Raw genomic sequence first — 22027 nt, forward strand, 5'->3', positions numbered from 1 at the left:
GAACCCATGAGGGCAAAGTTGCTCAGGCTTTGAAGCCTCCTCCAGGAATATGGAGAACAAAACACGCCACCAACATCTGGAAGAACGAGACTGACACGCAGAGAAAGGCTCCTAAATTAGAAAAATACATGTTGCCAATAGGAAGCAAATGCTGCTGGAGGAAGAAAATGTGGAAACACGCTCATTCTCCTGCTTTATGAAAAAACGCTTTCCGAATACTACTACTAATAATAAAAAAGACAACGTATACAAAAAAATTCCTATCTCTATCTTAGCTCAAAAATTAGAAAATGACAATTCTTATTTCAAATGGTGTTAACAAAATGAGAAAACATAAGCTTTATTCCTTTTTATTTTAACAACCATGTGCAATAAAAAGTCAAGTAAAGTTCTATTCTATTTCTAGACTACTCTGACTAGATAATAGAAAAAGAAACACTGGGGTTGTAGAAAAATGAGACAATCCAAAGAATACAAGCCATCAAAAGACCATTTTAAAGTGAATTCTTCAAAAACATTCTTCTAAAATTCTCCTTTATTGATCTACAAGCACGATATTTGTGTCCCATGTTTATAAAAATCCACTAAGCTAGCCTCAAAAAACGAAAAAAAAAAAACACAAACAAACAGAAAAACCACTGTAACATACACTTTATTTGAAGGGCTATTGTCCTTAATTATTGTCAATAACAGGCCATGAGATTTCCAAGGAACTGTTCACAGCTGAACGATGATATTTAATATAACATTCCTAAGACATTTATTTTTTTACTGGATGCAAAATAACCTTAGAACTCCTTGCCTCAAGGACAGTGCTGCCTTTTCAGCATATGTACCACCACGATTCACATACTTTTCTCTGGAGCGTTAAAGACAACGTAACGTGTGGTCATGTGCAAAGGCCAAGGTGAGATCCACCCATGGGCCCAGGAGTTACTTCCTCAATGATCTGCCCTGGTCATTCTGGGAAGATACGCATAAAAAAACTCTTGGTCGGTCCCTTTGATGTGGAAAAGGAATATACTGTTTACTATAACATACCAAAATTAAGTTCATATACAGTGAATACAAAAACCTACATCCAAAAACTACATTTACAGAGATGTTCATACCAGCATTATTCATAATAGCCCAAACTGAAAACATCCCAAATGACCATTGGCAGGTGAGTGAACAGACAAAATCATGGAATATTTATATGGAATACTATTTAGCCATAAAAAGGAACGAACTACAGATACACGCAACAGCATGGAGGAATCTCAAGGACGTGCTGAGTGAAAGAAGGCAGAGGACTTATTTTAAGATTCCATTCCTATGAGGAGCCCTGGTGGCACAGCAGTTAAAAGCTCAGCTGCTAACTATCAGGTTGACAGTTCAAATCCACCAGCTGCTCCTTGGAAACCCCATTGGGTAGTTTTACTCTGTCCTACAGGGTCGCTATGAGTCAGAACTGACTCAACAGCACCTAACAACAACAGCAACATTTCTAAGAAGTTCTGGAAGAAGTAATACTAATCTATGTTATGGTAATGGAAATTAGAGCTGTGGCTGTGGTGACCTGGATTGGGGCGTAGAGAGGACTGATTGCAAAAAGTCAGGAGGGATTTTTTGTTGTTGTTCTTTAACTTGATTGGGAGAGTGATTGCATGGGTGTACGTATTTGTCAAAACTCAAATGGTTATAATTTATATTTCAATAAAGTTGAAAAGCATATGCATACACAACTAAAGATTAACAAACATCTTATGGCAACTTCTTTCATAAAAAAGAGAGACCAAAACAAAAGAAAATACAGCCTGGCAACCAGATTACCATCAACTACCACAGAACTCTACTGGGAGAATGGAGGACAGAGGACTGGGAAGGTCACACATGAGTGATAGGGTGCTGTGGTGGTGGAAGAATTTAATCCTCATTTTCCATAGCAGGAACTCAACAGATAGTATCTACATCAATGTCTTAGTTATCTAGTGCTGCTATAACAGAAATAACACAAGTGGATGGCTTTAACAAACAAATTTATTCTCTCACAGTTTAGGAGCCTAGAAGTCCAAATTCAGGGTGCCAGCTCCAGGAGAAGGCTTTCTTCCTCTGTCCGCTCTAGGGGAAGGTCCTTCTCATCAATCTTCCCCTGGTCTAGGAGCTTCCCAGCACAGGGACCCCAGGTCTAAAGGATGTGCTCTGCTCCTGGCGCTTCCTGCTTGGTGGTAATGAGGTCCCTCTCTCTATTCCTTCTCTCTCCTCTTATCTCTCAAAAGAGATTGATTCAAGATACAGTCTAATCCTGTAGATTGAGTCCTGCCTCATTAACATAACTGCCTCTAATCCTGCCTCATTAACTTCATAGAAGTTAAGATTTATAACACATATGATTATCAGAGCACAAAATAAAGGACAACCACACAATACTGGGAATCACGGCCTAGCCAAGTGGACACACATCTTGGGGGGGACACAATTCAATCCATGACAATCAACAATCAGGAAGTACTGATGCAAGCATGTTATTAAAACCAGTAAACCTGCTGCCGTCTAGTCAACTCTGACTCATGGTGACCCCACGTGTAGAATTGGGAGAGTAGAACTGTGCTCCATAGGGTTATCAATGGCTAATTTTTCAGATGTAGATCTCCAGACCTTTCTTCCAAGGTGTCTCTGGGTGGATGAACCTCCAAACTTTCAGTTAGCAGCTGAGCACATTAACCATTTGTACCACACAGGGACTCCAGCATGTTATTACAAATACAAAAATAACAAGGCAAACAAAAATTAAAAGGAGTTGTCTCTGTGGAAGGAGAAAAGGCGCAGAGAAGGGCAGGGAACTGCTATATCTCATAATAAATCCTGTTGACCACCTTGCTTCTTTATACCAAGGGCAAGTAAAATTTGGATAAAAAGAAAAAAAAAGACAAAAGCAATTTTAAAAGGATGTGAGAATATCATAAAATAAGGCAAAATAAATACATATGTCAATGTTATGGAGCAGAGAGTCAAAAGGCAAGTGGAACAATGGAAAGAGGACACCTAGGTGTTAGACCTTGTTTTTCTTCTATCTAACTGTGAGGATCAAGGCAAATAATTCTCACTTCCCCCACTCACCCACCAAGCCTAGTTTCTCCATCTGTAAAACAGAGAGCTTGGAACAGATAGACAGTCTTGAAGCACACCATTTATGACGTTAAAGGCAGGAATTGATTTTTGGTAGAATACATGAAGGAAGGCTGACGACATTAGAGACATACTGAGACAAGAGAGAGAAAAAAAAAGTATCAGAGTAGAACCTCCTTTTCTTTCCCCTTTCCAAGAAAGGGATGCCAAAGCCATGTTTCTACAGGGCAAAGATGATGGAGAGATGGGCAAGTACTGAGGAGGGTGAAGAGGAAGGTCCCAGTGCAGCCCAGGGGCAGGGTGGCCCTGACTGCTTGTTGAGAGAAGGTAGGCATCAGTGACTGGAGGGGTGAGAGATGCAGAGTCTTCAAATATCTGACAATACTGTGTCTTCTCACATATAGCCATGGAGACACGGGGCTCAGAAGGAGGAGAGGGTGCCCATGTCCTGGGGCTCTTCGCTTCCCTAAGTGAAGCCAGGTAAAATTCATGCCTGTCGTACCAAAGTTTAAGCATTCCAGATTCCCAAGTGGCCTATCTTTGTGCTGAGTTCTCTTCATCCACCAGTCTAGAATAATACCAACACTTTTCTTGGGCTTTTGATGATACTTCGTGAGAAAACATGATGTCTAATTCAAGCATAAAGGATGGCATTTGGTGAGTTCCCTAGAAATTGGCGGGATATGCTGTGCACTCCAGATTATAACCATGGCTATAAGGGGTTATGTTCAACCACAGAGACTTGCACACTGATTGACCAGGACTCAGTGTGCATCTCAGAATAAACCCAAGACTGTGGTCCCATTGGCCCCGCATTCTAGTTCTCAAAGATTGATGGTCTGTATCTGGACTAAAGGAAATGCCCAATATCCAAAATTGTGATATAAATAAATTACAATATAAGAGGTAGTGAGAAGTCCTGGAGAGAGTTTAGAAAAAGAGATTCTATAATGATGAATAATACGTTTAACATTTGTGGCACCGTCTGGCCACGTGTGATCTATCAGAGCCCGACTGCATGTTCCTGAGCACAGAAGAGATGAAAAGCAACCCTGGCTGTGAGAATATTTCTCTGGGAAGAAAGCAGAGAGCAAGAATGGTTGTGATCCACACACTGCTCACAGTACCCAAACTCAACATGGCAGGAGGAGGTCTGTGCCAGCTGAGGTCGTTGGTTTACGAGTTTATTTTCCATGTGCCAAAAAGCATGTACTCAGCTTCAGAGGAATTTGAACCGTGCCTTTCAATCACCCTCACTCTATCTTTAGAGCTTTGCACACAATCGCCTAGAATCAAGAAATGAAGCTTAAGGGTCTTTTTGTTTTTAAGTTAAGACAAAATCTTGACCTGAAATGCATCCAATTCTCAACCACCATCAGCCTGGTTTGCAGTAAGCAAGTATGACATCATTTCTAAAGGCAAATTTGAACTTCCAGATGGTGTGAAACCACAAGCAGACACACAGTCTTCTGATGCACAGAAGTTTAAACACAAGGAAGTACAGCAAGAAAGAATATATTCCATTAAACGTTAGGATATCTAGTTCCAAACTGGATATTAATGAGTGGGATTAGCACTCCCCTCACTAACATTTCAACTTCATTTCACAGTGTACGTCACTTAAAGACTAATCAGAAAAGCCTTGAAGTGTAGATTATATTCTAACATCAGGTAGAGACATAAAAGTTAAAATGTTTGGGAATATGAAATACCTTTCTTTGCCTCTTCACTCAACACCAAATGATTTTAAGAGCCCTTGACTCTCTCTCTTAAACTTTGGCAGTTGACTCAATAATAAAACTTGGCAAAGCTTATGAGCAACATCATTTCCCAGAAAAACAAAAGAAAATTAGAACTGTATGATATAGTCAGTACACAAAGACCTACAGGTTGAATTTCCAATTCTTACATACAACTTAACTGCATGGAAACAAGTCACCTAATGTCAAAATTTTCAATTGCCTCATATGCATGCGAAAGCTAGACAATGAATAAGGAAGACTGAAGAAGAATTGATGCCTCTGAATTACAGTGTTGGCGAAGAATATTGAATATACCATGGATCGCCAGAAGAACTAACAAATCTGTCTTGGAAGCAGCACAGCCAGAGTGCTCCTTGCAAGTAAGCATGGTGAGACTTCGTCTCATGTACTTTGGACATGTTATCAGGAGAGACCAGTCCCTGCAGAAGGACATCATGCTTGATAAAGTAGACGGTCAGTGAGAAAGAGGAAGGCTTTCGACAAGACAGATTGACACAGTGGCTGTAACAATGGGCTCAAACACAGTAATGACTGTGAGGATGGCGCAGGCCTGGGCAGTGTTTCCTTCTGCTGTACATGGCGCCACTATGAGTCAGAGCAGACTCGACGGCACATAACAACAACAACAACATTAAAACTAGGACAGTCTTCCCATTTTAGGAGAATTATTCATTTCCTTCTGTGATCCAGTTGTGTGTGTGTGTACTTAACATATGAAAATTTAACCTTTTATCTGGCAGTATAAAACATAAAACATTTGTTATCACTTCAGTTCCAGGTAATAACTTAAAAGAAAAGGACCATGGCAATGAAATTGGCGAAAATTGCAAAAATCAGAGTTAAATGTTATTATTAATCTTCGTGTCAGCACCCAGGAATTATAACCAGTTCCAATGATGAGGTATGTTTCTAGAAGGTCTATACGTAAGCCTCCCGACCTTTCTGAAATATTTTGTGTGGGACTTCAGACACGGTTTCGATGTTGAGACAAAATACTAAGTGCTACTTGATGTGCCATCAATAATTTTTTTTTTTATAAAATCAAATGGTTCATTTCCATCTTAAAATGACTACAGCGACACTTGAGGTGAAAAAAAACACTTGAGGGAGAAAAAGGGGCCGCTTGAAAATTTTCAGATTAAATACTACTTACTTGACAGCACTTCAGGAATTGAACAAACATGCTATCACAAAGAACAACTTCACAAAAGAAAAAGAAACTGGAACACTCACAAAAGTTCCCAATACAGTTTTATTTCACATTCAAAGTTCTATGTGTTTGTTTTTACTAACAGTAGAGTTGCGTTAAGGGTATATTTGAATTTGATTCAACCTGCAATCATTCAAATGAAAGACAATTTTAAAGTTGGAAGTCTGCATAATGTACACAGCCTCCAAAGACACAAACACAAAAACAACCCAAAACTTGCTGTGGCAGTAATCACTAGTTCTCACTCACATCCGACTCTCCTTTACTTCCTGAACACTGGGAAGATGGCATTCCCCAGCCCCTTTGTGGGAAGATGAGGCAGTGTGTTTGACTCATGCAACGTAAACAGGACCAGCGTACATCACTTCCTGTCTGAGATATTTCAGTCTCTGTGCCATCTCCACATGCTTCCCCTTCCTCAGTGATCTTGGACTTTCCAGATGGTGAAGCTACATAATGGCAGAAACACCATAAATCTGTATCCTCAAGTGACCATGCGAAGTAAAACCTCCTCCCTCCTTCCAGCTTTCCTTCCCCTACTCCCTCCACCAACATGGGTTGGACTTATAGTATGAGTGAGAAATAAACTCTTGCTGTGTGAAACTGGAAGAGGCTGCACTGGTCTGACTCACTATTATTACTCCACCATTGCTAACCCCTGCATTGTCTCATGATCTTTTCTTTCCACATTGTCTAGTGATCTCTCTTTTTCTTCCAGTTCCAGTCTTTATAAAAAGTTTAAGATTAACCAATGTCCCTCCAGGGTGGAAAACAAGTGATAATAATCTAGAAATTAAAGACAGAACAAAGTGCCCATTATGTGACCAGAAACCAGGATGGCGTCAGGCAACCTTCAGGAATGCCAGTACAGGGGGTCAACTTGTCTTGGACGTGACCACCACTACCACTTCAAGGAGGAACTAACATTCTACAAATTCTTAAGACTCATGATCTGGTCCCTTTAAAGCCTCCAGCCAGCCCCTAGTTCAGGGAGGCAAGTTTTTGGAGGAATCTATTCCTCTCTGTCTCCTATATATCGATATATAATAAAACTCGTGCTGCTCACCTCACCCGTCTCAGAATTGGCTACTGTGGCAGGCAGCTCCAATTCGTGCAATTGCGGTAACAAAACCACTGAGATTTCAGGATGTCCTGGTTACCAAAATAGCCTAACCTATCTTGACCAGTACATTTGCCTATATAAATAAGAACTACTAAATCATATCTTATAATGAAATGAACTAATTTACCCTGTCACACTAAATGAGAAAAATATGAGGCTTTTAATCTAAGTCTTGTTGTTGCTGTTGTTAGTTGCCATTGAATTAGTCCTCAACTCACGGCAACCCCATGCACAATGGAATGATATGCTGCCCAGTCCTGCACCACCCCATGATTGGCTGCAGATGAGACCATTGCGATCCACAGGATTTTCATTCGCTGATTTTCAGAAATAGATTACCTGGCCTTTCTTCCTAGTCTGTCTTAGTCTGGAAGCTCCACTGAAACCTGTTCAGCATCAGAGCAACACACAAGCCTCCAATGACGACAAACAGGTGGTGACTGTGCATGAGGTGCACTGGCTGGGAACTGAACCTGGGTCTCTGTATGGAAGGTGAGAATTCTACCACTGAAACACACCTCAGAACCTCAGACATTTGTTCCCCTTATTGAGTTCCTCACTTCCATACCTTTTTGAAATAGAACTCTAGGATGATGAAAATGATGCTCATTATTTCTCAACAACTCAATTTTAAGCCAATATTATGCTGAGTCCAAGATCCATAAGAGTGATACCCTCAGGATCTGGAAGTTGTAAATCTCAGTCAAGAGGGGAAATGCTGGCAGAAGACAGACTGGGTTTCAGACACAGCCCTGCCACCACTAACTAGCGGTACAACTTCAGGCAAAATCCTGCCCTCTTTCCCAAGCCTGTTTCCTTGCCTGTCTGCCAGGATGGTGTTATCTTCCTGATCATTCCTTCCCTGGGGAAGGGTCCTTGCTCACTCCTTTGGGTCTTGAATGGGTCTGTCCACTCAAGTTAAAATCATACAAGAGAGTCTTTGGTAAGATGAAAAAAGAGCCAGTTACCTCTTTAGCATAACAACGTCCCTAGTTGTGCTAAGAAATTAAAATAAAATAAAAAAACCCGTTGCTGTCAAGTCAATTCCAACTCATAACAACCATATAAGACAGAGCAGAATTGTCCCATAGGGTTCCCAAGGCTGTAAATCTTTGCAGAAGCAGACTGCCACATCTTTCTCCCATGGAGTGCCTGGTGGGTTTGAACTGCCAACCTTTCAGTTGGCAGCTGAGCACTTAACTACTGCCCCACCAGGGCTCCTTTATTTGCTTAAAGAGTACCATGAACCTAGAAGAAATACAGCCATCGTACCTCCCTTCACGCCTGCATATGTTGTTGTTGTGTGCCCTCGAGTCGATTCCAACTCGTAGCGACCCTACAGGACAGGGGAGAACTGCCCCGTAGGGTTTCCTAGGCTGCAGTCTTTACAGGTGCAGATCACCAGGTTATTTCTCCAGCAGAGCAGCTCAGAGGTTCGAACCACCAACTTTTCAGTTAGCAACTGAGAGCTTAACCATCATGCCACCAGGGCTCCTACATATAGGACCCCACAAATCCACTTCTCCCTTCACCCGAAATCCAAAGAAAGGAAAAAATTACAGAGATCCAAGGACAGAGCTAACAAGCAGCAGAACCCTGGGGAATGGACACAAGGGGTAAAGAATAGAGAGGGAAACCAAAGAAGGCAACTCTTAAGCTCATCAGCTTGGACTTCAGTTTGGGTAGACAAGTAGCTTACGTGGACAACTATGTTTTGCAGCACTCTGATTTGCAAATATGCGTGTTCCATTAACTTATGGCCATGGCTATGGACTCACCCACAGGCCTTTCAAATGTCAGGAACACAACTAAGGTATTGCAAGCAAAATGGGGATAATAACAGTACAGCCTTCATCAAGTTATTTTGAGGATTAAATTAAACAGCACATGTAATGCACTTAGCACAGTGCCTGGCACCTAGAAACACTCCATAAATTATTTGCTATTGTTATTATATTTTAATATTCTGCTTTCCACAGCCTCTAATCTAATGATTTATATACTGTGGGAATGTAATAAAGATTGCTAATCAAGAGCCCTCCAGCCCAGCAGGAAGAGTGGAGAACCAGCAAATAAGGTTTTGTGCTCTAACATGTACCAAAGTGTTATACTGTCTGGTATTTATTTTAAAATATTTCCACATATACTGTATGATGTGTGTCTATGTGGAGGGTGTCTGGTCAGGTGGGTGGATCAGTGCATTTCCCAACTGGGAATACAATCTCCAGGGGTAGTTAAATTGCCTATGAAAGTCTAATTAAAAACTGACGCCCCAGAGTCAGCTACCAAAAGTGCCTTGATGGTCTTTATATGTGATGAACACTTGAAAACTTGTCAATTGGCATAACTGATGGGAGAAGTGACTTCTCGTGGGTGAAGTAAGTGGTGTTTGAGATGTACGGATTGGCTAGAAATGTTTCCTCTTTGTAGAACTGTAGACCCTACCTCACAGTATTTGGTGAAAAATAAAAGACATAATTCAGAAAACCCTTACAGACTGGTAAAGTACAGGGCCAGTGAAAATGAGGGAAACCTTCAATGAGATGGATTGGCTCAGCAGCCATAGCAATGGACTCAAACACACCAATGATCACAAAGATGGCACAGGATCAGGCAACGTTTTGTTTTGTTGTATATAAGGTTGCCATGAGTTGAAGTCAACTCCACAGCAACTAAAAACCACCACCACCAACTTACAGACAATGCACAGTGAACATGAATAAATGCTCAATTTTATCATCAACCTGCCAGTCTGTGGACTTCACTGCAGGCCCAAGACAATGAGAGTTGTGAGGAAAACAGAAAAAAATTGTGCATTAATAATTAATAAAATGCATTTGGAGGCAAGAAAAAGAATGTACAGGTAACAGTGGGTTAAAAGAGGTAGATATTTAATCTTATTTGTTAAGTAGTCTGAGAATGGCATTTCCAGCGCTGGAAATATCTGAGATGTATGCATTGGCTAGAAATGTTGTACAGGCACGTCCACTCTTCCAGGAATAAGGTCTAAGATAGCATGTCTACTAGAAATATGATACAAGCCACATCTGTAACTTTGAATTTTCCAGTGGCCACATTAAAAAAGTAAAAAGAAACAGGTGAAATTAATTTTTAAAATGTATTTAATTTAACCCATTACATCCAAAACATTATTTAACGGACAATCAATATGAAAAACTATGGACGATCTGTTGTGCATTCTTTTTTTGTGTGTGTCTTAAGTCTTCAAATTCCAGTGTTTATTTTACACTTAGAGTACATCTCAAATTCGAATGGCCACACTGGCGTGCTCAGTTGCCACAAGTGGCTCATGTTGAGTCAATCTCTTTTGAGATATAAAGGAGCAAATCGAGCAGAGAGGAGAGGGACCTCATACTACCGAGAAAGAAGTGCCGGGAGCAGACTGCGTCCTTTGGACCCGGGGTCCCTACAGTGAGAAGCTCCTAGGCCAAAGGAAGATTGATGAGAAGGATCTTCTTCCAGAACTGACAGAGAGAGAAAGTCTTCCCCTGGAGCTGGCACCTGAATTCGGACTTCTAGCCTCCTAGACTGTGAGACAATAAATTTCTGTTTGTTAAAGCCACCCACTTGTGGTATTTCTATTACAGCTACACTAAGTAACTAAGACAGACTGCTTATGGATACACAAACACCTCAAGGGATTTGGTTTCTTAGTTTGGGGGTTTATGGTCATGGTTTCATGGGACATCTTAGGTTACTGACCTAATATCATGTTTAGTGCTTCTGTTCAATCTCCTACTTCATTGTGTAGTATTTCGGGTCTTAAAAGCTTGCAAGCGGTCATCCAAAGTACAACAATTTGTCTCCAGTCACCTGGAGCAACAGAGGAAGGACAGCCAGAAATAGGAGAAGGAAATGGAATGTGTGGCTAATCGCTTCCATGAAAAATGGCCTCCTTTTCCATAAGATCAGAAGAACTGGATGGGGCCTGGCTATCATTACTGAACATTTTGATCAAAGATTCTATAGAAGAAACCTAATTAAAAGAGGAAACATGCACAACAGAATTTCAAATTCTTATGGACTCCAGACTTTCTGGAGCCACAGAGGCTGGAAGAACCCCCAAAACTATTGCCTTGAGATAATCTTGAAACCTTAAACCAAAAACATCCCTTGAAGTCTTCTTAAAACCAAACAATAGTATAGCTTAACTAGGAAAAAAAGTCTGCCTTTAATATCATGCGCTTTTAAGAACTATCTATATGGGATCTCATTGACAACAGCAACTCGAAAAATTAGATTAAGAAACTTAGGGAGCGATGAGTTTAAGTTAATGGGGGAGGAACAATTTGGAAAAGGAGTGTCAGAATGGTTGTACAACTGGAAGTGCCCAGAATGTGCTCTCTAAAAACCATTTTTCACTAAAATAAATTAATTTTTCATGGTAGAAATGACTGACTTTAGGTATGAGTCAGAAAACATACAAGGTAAGTACAGAATACTTTGCTTAACCAGAAATCAGGGAAGTTATTAAAGAGCACTAGAGTCTTCTCATTTGCTAAAAACTCCTGTCATATTGTTTGATATTCTTTTTTCTTAAAAATTCACTAGGGTTGCTCTGCGGACAATAGACACTAGGGGCAGAAGTGGAGGCCAGGAGACAGGTAGGAGCTCTTATAGCTGACCAGAGGAGAGCAATGGCTGCCAAGACTAGGATGGGTGTAGTGAAGAGGGAGAATCTGGCTATATTTGAGACACGTTTTGGAGATAGACGCAGGAGGCAGCTGGCAGGACTAAGTGTTTTCATGTGTGGAGGGGGCGGAAAAGAAAGGAAGAATCAAGGATAAATCCTGGGTTACTGGCTGGAGCAACTCGGCAGATGGTGGAATTATTACCCATTCTAGGAAAGACTAAAGGACAATCAGACTTGAAGGTAGGAAACCAAGAGTCTAGGATTCAGCACACGTAGTGTGAAATGTCTAGGAAATAGCCAAGTGGCAAATGGCTATATGACTTGGAAGCTCCTGGTCAACAGAACCTGCACTAGAATCTAATCTACTTCTCAATGATCAGTCCAGTAATTATATCAATATTTCTCCCGAGGTCCAATTAGGACACTTTCTGGGCATTTACTGATTTTCTCCCACTTAGATGCAGCTGTCTGAGATCAAGTTGACAAAAACTTGTAAGGAGAGGACAATTATCTAGTTGGAAACCAAGATAAGTCCCTTTCCCAAAAAGGCCCCTGATTTTCAGTCTTTTTGCAAGGTCTCCATCCCCCTCATTGTCATGAATAACAAGATTTGGTCATTCCAATTAATCCCTTCAGCTCTTCAAGATGGCTAGTTAATTTCAATTATGTATTTATCTTCCTGTTGATCACTGCAGTCAGCCAAGTGACAATGAATGAAGAAAGAAAGGACAATATCATCCCACTCTTCTGTGCTGGCTTCCACCTAGCAACCAAAGGCTTCTACACTGACCAGGGAAAATATCATATTATATTTTTAAATATTTAGAAAGTACAAAGAGAAATGCTAATGGCTATATTACAGAGCACTTCGTAATTTATAGTATACCTGTCTCTTCAATTATAAGTCGGCTCTCATACAATTTCAATTCAAAAAATAGAATTCAGGGATATTTAGTATTACATAACCACATGCTGTGCTTATAAAAGTTACAATCGCCAGCTTGTTAATAACAGAGTTGAGATTGTCAGGTTGTAAAGATGCATTTTGTCTTTCCGACCTGTCAAAAATTCTACCCAAGTCCCACCATGCCACCTACTTGAAGAAAACAATGTTGGCTTAAGAGTGCTTTGCCTCACCTACGTGGAAGAACTCATATCATATGTGGGTTAATAATTCAGCCAACTTTATAAAGCCTGTTTTCATACTTAAGTTTTTGGCTACTTCTTACACTAAAATTAGGTGGTTTTAAGTGACTAGTCCAAAGTTCAAAATTTAATGTTCAGTTCAGTTCCAGCAAATTTCTGAAAACACTTGGGAATTGTAAGTCATGTGTTACTACTTAAAGTTTTTGTTAATAAAACTTCCAACACTAACCTTACCTCATTGAACTTACCTCACTGGTTTTTATGCTCACTGTAAAACTATAGCTGTCATAATATTTTTGAATTACTACAAAAGGAAGTAAGCTATTCCAAAGTCAATGTTATTTTGCAACATGATGATAGTTATAAATTCAAAATACTTAAAACCAATTTGCAAAGCTATCAATCTTAATACCTCCTAGTATTTGAAAAGTCCATCTTCAAAATATTTACCATACCAAAAAAACAAGCTTAAGAAAACACCATGTAACATTCGTATTGCACTTTGTCTTCAAGGACCCACATGAAATTTAAACACAAAAATGTGTTCTCATTAAAAATTTTACCTATCAATCCTATTTACATATACTAGAAAATCTTAAACTATCACCGAAGCTCAAAGAACTTAAATCACTGATAATTTATTACTATGATTAACAACTTTGTGATCTCAAGGTCAGTGTTTTTCAACAAATCCAAGTAAGTAACCTCCACCCAGGTATGCTTGTAGTACCTGTAAATGACTAACAAACTAGGAACAATTGCAGTTGTTTGATTTAAAAGGGAATTAAGCCAGTATTTTAAAGTCATGTCTCTCAGACTGGCATACATGCGCTTTTGGAGGATGAGGACTTGTGTTCAAGGATCCATGGATTTGCTAGAAGAATTTTTTTTTTTAATGTTGTCTTTTCCTTTCAATGATTATCTCAAGTATTAAAATGAGCTTATTCTACATCATGTAAATAATCCCATATAACCAAGACTTCCTAAGGGATTTCAGTATCTGACTTTGTATTGGCACTTAATATTGCTTTGGGTTGAAATGAAAACACACAAAATGGCTGCTTATTCCACTGACGTATTCCCTCCAAACGCTGCCACAAGACCTCACAGTGGACAGTACAAGCAAGGGGCTCATCAGCACTACAAATGACAACCACAACCAGTGAGGAAACTAAATTTTTGCAAAGTACACACTGTGCAGGCGTCCTGAACTAGTGTCTGGGTCATAGCAGTTGACACCTTACTCATATCAAGTACTAATCTGCATCCTGTAAACACTACCCTTCTCCATATTGAATTATTATTGTTAATTTAAATTTTATTGACTTTGACATTGTATTTGCACCTAGTTTGTAATTCTGATTTGGTTTCAGAGTTCTATAAGAGCTATAAGCATGCCTAGCCTTATCTTTGTACTAATTAAGTAATGTAAACAATCAAATAAAGCCAATACTGGCTTCTACAAGGTGTTTGCTTTTCCTTTCTTTCTTTTAAAAGGAACCTCTTCACAAGTGTGAGAAATACGGATCTTAAGTAAAAAATGTTAGTTCTTTGAAATTCTCCTGGGTGTTGGGCAAAAATTAAATGGGGTGTGTTCCATGATCAAAGAGACTTGGGCAATGGGGCTCACTCTAGTGATTTATGGTAAATATTAGCATACCAGGCAGCCCTGATGGCATTGTGGTTAAGCACTCAGCTGCTAACCAAACGTCAGTGGTTCTAACTCACCAGCCACTCCATAGGAGAAAGATGTGGTGATCTGCTTCCATAAAGATTATAGCCTTGGAAACTCTACGGGGCAGTTCTACTCTGTACACATGAAGGTGCCATGAGTCAGAATTAACTTGAAGGCAATTAACAATACGGTGAGAACAGAAAAGAAATGACCAACTTGGTCTGATAGGGCAGGAAAAGCTTCTTAGACAGGTGTCATTGAGCTAGAGCTACGGGGTCACTATGAGTTGGAATCGACTCAATGGCAGGTTTCTGTGGCTAGCAGTGTGTTAGATGCTACACCTGAACTATTCACATATTCTTTAGGGTCACCTGTGAGGTGGGTATTTTTTTACAGGGGAAGACACCAAAGTTCTGAGGGGTTACCCAGCTAACATAGTTGTTGTCAGGAGCTGTTGAATCGACTTTGACTCACAGCAAGCCCATGTGACAGAGAAGAACTGTCCCCTAGGGTTTTCGTGGTTGTAATCTTCACAGGAAGGATCCCTAGTGGTGTAGTGGTTAAAGCACTCAGCTGCTAACCAGAACCCACCAGCCACTTCATGGAAGAAGGATGTGGCAGTTTGCTTCTGTAAAGATTACAGCCTTGGAAAGCTTATGGGGCAGTCCTACTCTGTTCTATAGGGCTGCTATGAGTCTAATTTGACTTGATAGCAATGGGTTTGGGGTTTTTATGGTTTAATCTTTACAGGAGCATATCACCAGGTCTTTACCTGTGGAGCTGCTAAGTGGGGTTGAACCACCAACCTTTCAGATAGCAGCTGAGCACTTAATTGCTGCACCACCAGGGCTCCTTAACATGGTAGAGCTGTGATTTCAAGCCCCATCTTCTAGTTCAGAATCCACTGCCCCAGAACCAAAGGATGACACCTTGGGGAAGTTACTCGCTTCTCAGGGACTCAGCTATCCCTGTGTGGACCAACAAGATGCGCTCAATGGCCTCTAAGGTCATTTCCTACCCTAGACTTTTATGATGTCAGGAGGTGAGTGATTCATACACTAAAACATATTTTAAAGTTTTGTCAATTAAAACAGCTTTGTACTGCTGCAGGAAGACAAAGTTCAGTCTGGGAACAACAACAACAAAATCCAAAATAGATTTATATACATAGATAGAAATTTAGTATACAATAAAAATGGCATTTAGATTCAGTTGAGAAAACATAGATTATTCCATTAATGATGGTTGGAAAACTCACATCTATTTAGAAAAATAATAATAAAGGTGAAACTTTATCTAACTCCTTATAAGCAAAATAAATTCCTAATAGAATAAAGATATAGATGAAAAACAAAATATAAACCATAAAAATGCTAGAAGAAAACATGGAGGTCTTTTTATTCTTGAGATATAGAAGGCTTTTCTAAGCAAGAACAAAAGCTGAGACACCATAAAGGAAAGACAAATAGGATTAAATATAAGTTTAAAATATCTTCATGAGAAAAGACAAAAGGCAAATTATAGAAAATCTTAGCAAAAGACAAATGTAAAATGCAATGTGAGTTCCTGTACATTTATTTCCAATTGGGAATAAGAGAGGGACATTTCCTTGTGTGTGCATAGAACATTTCTATAAAGACACATAAGCAAATAATAAGATTTTATTAAATGCCTACTACATGCTCCGTGACATGAGTGACAAAAACAAGGATTAAATTAACACATTAGTCAATTCACCATGTAAGCTAAAATATCACCCTGAACTAAGAGTAAGGAAAATTCAGTCAGGTCCAGGCCTTGCAGAAAATCAGCTGATCACCATCAACTGATCACCCACATTTCCAGTTTACTCCTCTTTGGGGCACAGATGTTACAGATGCAAGAGCAGGCAAAGATACAGTCTTCCCTGAAGGAATTACTTATGGTGATATATATAATATGCTATGACTCTTTAGTATATTAACACCTCATTAGAAAGCTGGAAAGAGTAATGGCTATGAGTATGGGATCTTGATTTCCTCAAGTGCAAATCTTAACCTTCCACTTACTGACCATGACTTAGAGAAAGACACAATCTTTCAAAGTTTCCGTTTCCCCATTTATCAAATGAGGATAATAATAGTACTGATATCATGAGCATCAATTAAAATATGTCTTGCAAGGTACTTTATTACAACACACTCAAAAATAAAGTAGAAACAATCAATGAACAGCAGCGGTTGTTCAATAATAAATAACAATTTATAATTACTGTGATGCATTATACAATCTATCATTCATATGATTAGTAAATTTATGTAGAGTACTATATTTTAATATTATAGCAGCTACCATTAAAATGCTATCTGCACTGACAGCAACAATGGTGATGATTACCAGAGCAGTATCATGTGGCCCATCAACACTTTGGGACAGTTAGAGCTACTGTTCTCCATTTTGCAAGGTGCAGATCCACACAGCTAATGCGTGGCAAAGCCGAGACTTAAGCACATGCTGAGGAGGGTCCAAAGGGCCCTCTGTAAACACCACGCCCAGAAAGAGGAAAGCTGGAAATATTTGAGCAGCATGGATGACAACCACAGGAGTAAAGAGGATGATGGCATGAAGAAAAAAAGGTAAAGGCGCTGGAATTATAATGTGCATCTTCTCCTTTCTTGAAAATCTACTTGGGGGAAGAGCAGTAGCAATAGCTCCATTCTCCTTCCAAGATGTCCAACATGCTCCAAACAAAATTATCATCTAGAAGATTCTTCAAAATGTCACCTGCACTTACACCCTGCTCCCTTTCTATATTCCTATGCTGGGATGTTTCCACTTCAGCCAAACATTTGGTACTAAAGTAGATTTCACAGACTTGCTTTTCAAAATAATGAAAATAGTTCTTCTCTCCTAGCGTATTCAGAAACATCATTTATTCACACGAATAGCTGAAGGAAAGGAGGTTCCCTACTGAACTTCCATTGTGACACACCCAACCAGGGTGTGGGTTGACTTTAGGAACACACTTTCACTTTTAAGTCAAGTTTGGGCTTCACACATTGACTTTTAGGAAGAGCCTGAACAATTCTGAAAAGGGTGGTACCACAGAACCCTCTGCAAATTTTCCTTGGCCAGAACAAGTGATTTTTTCTCTGTTGGGACTTGTTGCAGCCTCTTCCAATTTGGAAGCATTTTGGAGCTACCAAACCCAAGCCTAATGAGTTGATTTCAACTCAGAGTGACCCTATAGGGCAGAGTAAATCTGACCCATAGAGTTTTCAAGGCTGAAAAGCTTTACGGAAGCCAACTGCCACATCTTTCTCCCGTGGAGAGGTTGGTGGGTTCTAATCATCCACCTTTTGGTTAGCAGCCAAGCACTTAAGCACTGCGTCACTAGGGCTCCTTTACGAAGGAGCAGGGGGCTGGAAATAAATTCAGCTCCATAAGCTAAGAAGACAATCATTATAAAAACCAATTAAGACAGAAGCAAGAACTGCCATGATGTTTAAAAAATTGAAGTCACGCTAAGTACATTCTTTGGCTAATTTTTTTTTTTTTTCTTAAACAGAAACCAATATCCATCTCTTTCTGGGTTAACCATCACTGTTCCTGAAAATATTTACTCAGAGCACAGTACTATTATGGCAGGGAACATTTTGGTATGGATCTGTCTCATCCTGCAAATTTTCAATTTGTGCGTGTGTGTGCGTATTTAAATCAATTTACTTTATGCAACGTTGAGTCAACAATATTTTATTGTATTATATTCCAGTGTATTACTTTTGCCTCAGTGGTTTCTTTGTTTATAGTCCTACAATTTAATGAAAAAAAAAAATCACAAGTGAGCTCTTCAAAGACTGTGGTGATCGGGAGTTTCCACTGTTTTCACATCTGTAAAATGAGATGGCTGAACTCACTGATCCAGTTCCAACTTCAACATTTGGTCATTTTATGATTCCATTTTTTGTTAGTTCGTATTCTAAAATGCTGCGACCCAGTAAACCACCCACAAACTAACGGGGCTGCTATTTCTAAGCAGCCTGATACCCTATCATCAAAGGTGGTCGCTAGGCATTTACCCATTTAAAAGTTTAGCATTTTCAAAGGACCCTAAAGGGGGAATACAGACACAGTTTGTATCACATTTAGCCTTGCAAACAGAGTCTTGGATAGAAAACAACTAAAAACCACGGCCCTACCTTTACCAACTACCAGTTTTACAAACCGGGAAAATGCGCTGACAGCATCCTATCTAGCTAAAACACAAGAAATATCCAGAAAGGAGAGCCATAATCTAAAAGGAAGTACTGTCTGAGCCAGAGGGGGAAAAATATGTCTAGAAACAACAACATTCTGATGATGCATAAACCAAACGCACCAAGATGAACTTGCCACTCGACTGCATTTCAACCGCAGGCACGTTTCCACAAAAAGAGAAATGAGTCAGGATGTTGCCAGGCTTCTTCATATCCATGCACAAAGCAGAATTTGCATATTTTTAAAGACTGCCACCAATAACCAGAGTGGTCCCGATTTCTGCTGTGTATGTAGGAGTCGAACACAGAGGCATTTCAACCTTTCTCAAGTTTTTTCTCACCAAGCCTTGAGGATCCTGTCTAGAGGTGCCTAAGGGACCAGAATCATGCTCAACCACCTCCACCGCATCCCAAAACATTCCTTACAAGGAACACATGCTTTTCATTTTTAAATTTTTTTATTGTACTTTAGCTGAAGGTTTACAGAACAAATAGTTTCTCATTAAATGGTCAGTACACATATTGTTTTATGACTTTGGTTAACAACCCCACGACATGTCAACACTCTCCCTTTTCAACCTTGAGGACTTTTTTTTGGTGAAAATATACTTAGCCAAAGTTACACCATTTCGAAAGTTTCTACATGTACAGTTCAGTGACATCGATTACATTCTTCCAGTTGTGTTGCTATTCTCACTATCCTTTTCCAAATTATTCCATTATCTTCAACTCACTGTCCCCTAGTCTCTCCATCAAACCTTTGGAGTTGCTGTTGTCAATTTGATCTCACATAGATAATTCTTTTTTTTGTTGTACCTTAGATGAAGGTTTGCAGAACAAATAGTTTCTCATTAAACAGTACACATATTGCCCTACGACAATGGGAACACATGCTTTTCTGAATTAAAGGAAAAAAATGTGTCCCATTTTCATTAAGCTTGAACTCTGTGGCCTCTTATGGAAATCTTTCAATGAGACTGTTCATACCTTTCTAAGAGTCATTTCAGGGATTCTGTTTGGTTTGCTGCATATGCTCATTCTAGTCCCCTGGAAGCAGTGTCATAGAACCTGATGTTAACAGCCCCATCTAGGCTTGGGGAGAAGAGCAGCATGATGAACTAGTGATGCCTACTAGACACACAGAGTCCCTGGGTGGCACAAATGGTTAAGCACTCAGCTACTAACCATAAGGTTGGTGGTTCAAACCCACCCAGAGGTGCCTCGGAAAAAAGCCTGGAATCACCTTCCAAAAGATCATAGACATTGAAAACTCTATGGAGGGCAGCTGGACTCTGAAACACATGGAGTCACCATGAGTCAAAATCAGCTTGATGGCAACTGGCTTGGTTTGTTTTTTTTGCTAGGTACACAAGTTCAGTGAGAAAGGGTATACCTATATTGGCTCTCTGGCTCTAGAAGACTTGACCCTGAATCTCCATGCTTACATGGATGGCTGGATCCCTATCCTTGGACTAGGCCTTCCTTAAGCATCCTCCAATCTTGATAAACCCACTTGATATCTATACTGGGTTGAATGGTGGCCCCCCAAAAAGTTATGTCTACGTCCCAGAACTTGTGAATGTGACCTTATTTGGAAAAAACCGTCTCTGCAGATGTAATTAAGTTAAGGATCTCACAGTGAGATCATCCTGGATTATATAGGTTGGACCTAAACCCAATGACAAGTATCTTGATAAGAGACACACAGAGTAGAGACACAGAGAAAAAAAAAGAGGGCCATGTGAAGATGGAGACAGAGATTCGAGTTATGTAGCTACAAGCCAAGGAACACCTGGAGCCACAGAAGCTAGAAGAGGCAAAGGACGGATGTCCTCTAGAGCCTATGGAGAGAGAGCGGCCTGCCAACACCCTGATTTCAGACTTCTAGCCTCCAGAGCTGTGAGGGAATAAATTTCTGTTTTAAGCCACAGTTTGTGGTAATTTGTGACGAACGTCCTAGGAAACGAACGCAATATCCCCTTTCCTCCTCCCACTCACCAACAACTACAATTTATGGAGATCCAAAGGTAAATCAAAGACAGTCTCTGCCCTTCAGAGGTGCATGCTGTACAGGGAGTGATATGTTCACCAACAACTATGGGACTGAAGCACAGACTCTCCCAAGAATGTGACAGAAGGATCCTCTGGGGGTGTAACGTTTGACCTCAGTCTGGGAGAATAATTTCACTGAGAGGGAGGGGGCTACACAGGGTATCCACAAGGTGGGCCGGCAGGACACAGGCGAAGTCACCAGAGAATGGGGCCAGAAAGTGAGATGCCAGATCCTAACAAACATGTATACCATATTAGAGAGCAGGGCATTTTTTCCTTTAGGAAAGACAGAGAAAATATAGAAACTGAGGAAATCTGTAGAAAATGCCTTTCCTGATGAAGTGAAAGATACAAGAATGTTTCTTTTCCTACCTCAATCACATTCAAGAGCTCCAAGTTCTAAACTCTCTCTCAATAATAAATAAAGACTCTCTCTTTCTGATGCTGGATTCTGCCATTGCACCTAGCTAGCCAAGTTTGCTGCAAGTGTCCTTCCCCTCCCAAACCCTTCACAATGTGTAATACCAGCATTTCCAAAAGCATGTTCCAGAGAAAACCAATTCTACAAGTACTCCCATGGTGGGGGAAAAAGGACCGAGGAGTGGAGCCTTTACTATGGGGTTCTGCCGTAAAGTATATTAGGGAAATACGCTTTCAGGGATCCACAAAACATGTGAGAAGTCCAAGTTTACCTTTGGTTAATCAGCATTTCTCAAACTTACTTAACCCCAATACCTTCTCTTTTTTTTTTTTTTTTTGGTAATATTCTTATTAATATCCTAGGGAACACGCATTTGAAAATTCCTCACTAGCATAATATTATTTTCTTCAAATGTAAGTTTAATATTATATTCTCTATTCAGCAGGTCTTCAATATATGCTGATAGCTAAGCCCATCGTGGCCAACGTCAAAACACTTCTTCCTATCCTGCCAAGAACCCAATATCTTTATTAGAAAGCATAGGCCTTAGCAAGTGCCCTCTGATGACCACTGAGCAGGCAATGACAGTGGAATGGTTTAAGATTCTGGAAGCTTACATGGCCACACTTTATGCAGT

The 22027-nt window shown here is 40.0% G+C and overlaps 1 protein-coding gene across 1 annotated transcript in view; it reads right to left on the reverse strand.

The window, feature by feature from the left end:
* Window positions 1–22027, reverse strand: part of ERC2 (ELKS/RAB6-interacting/CAST family member 2) — an 857293-nt gene that overhangs the window by 426302 nt on the left and 408964 nt on the right. The window lies entirely within an intron of this gene.

Source organism: Trichechus manatus, unplaced genomic scaffold (assembly GCF_000243295.1).
Source record: "Trichechus manatus latirostris isolate Lorelei unplaced genomic scaffold, TriManLat1.0 scaffold00001, whole genome shotgun sequence".
In the NCBI taxonomy this organism is placed as follows: Eukaryota; Metazoa; Chordata; class Mammalia; order Sirenia; family Trichechidae; genus Trichechus; species Trichechus manatus.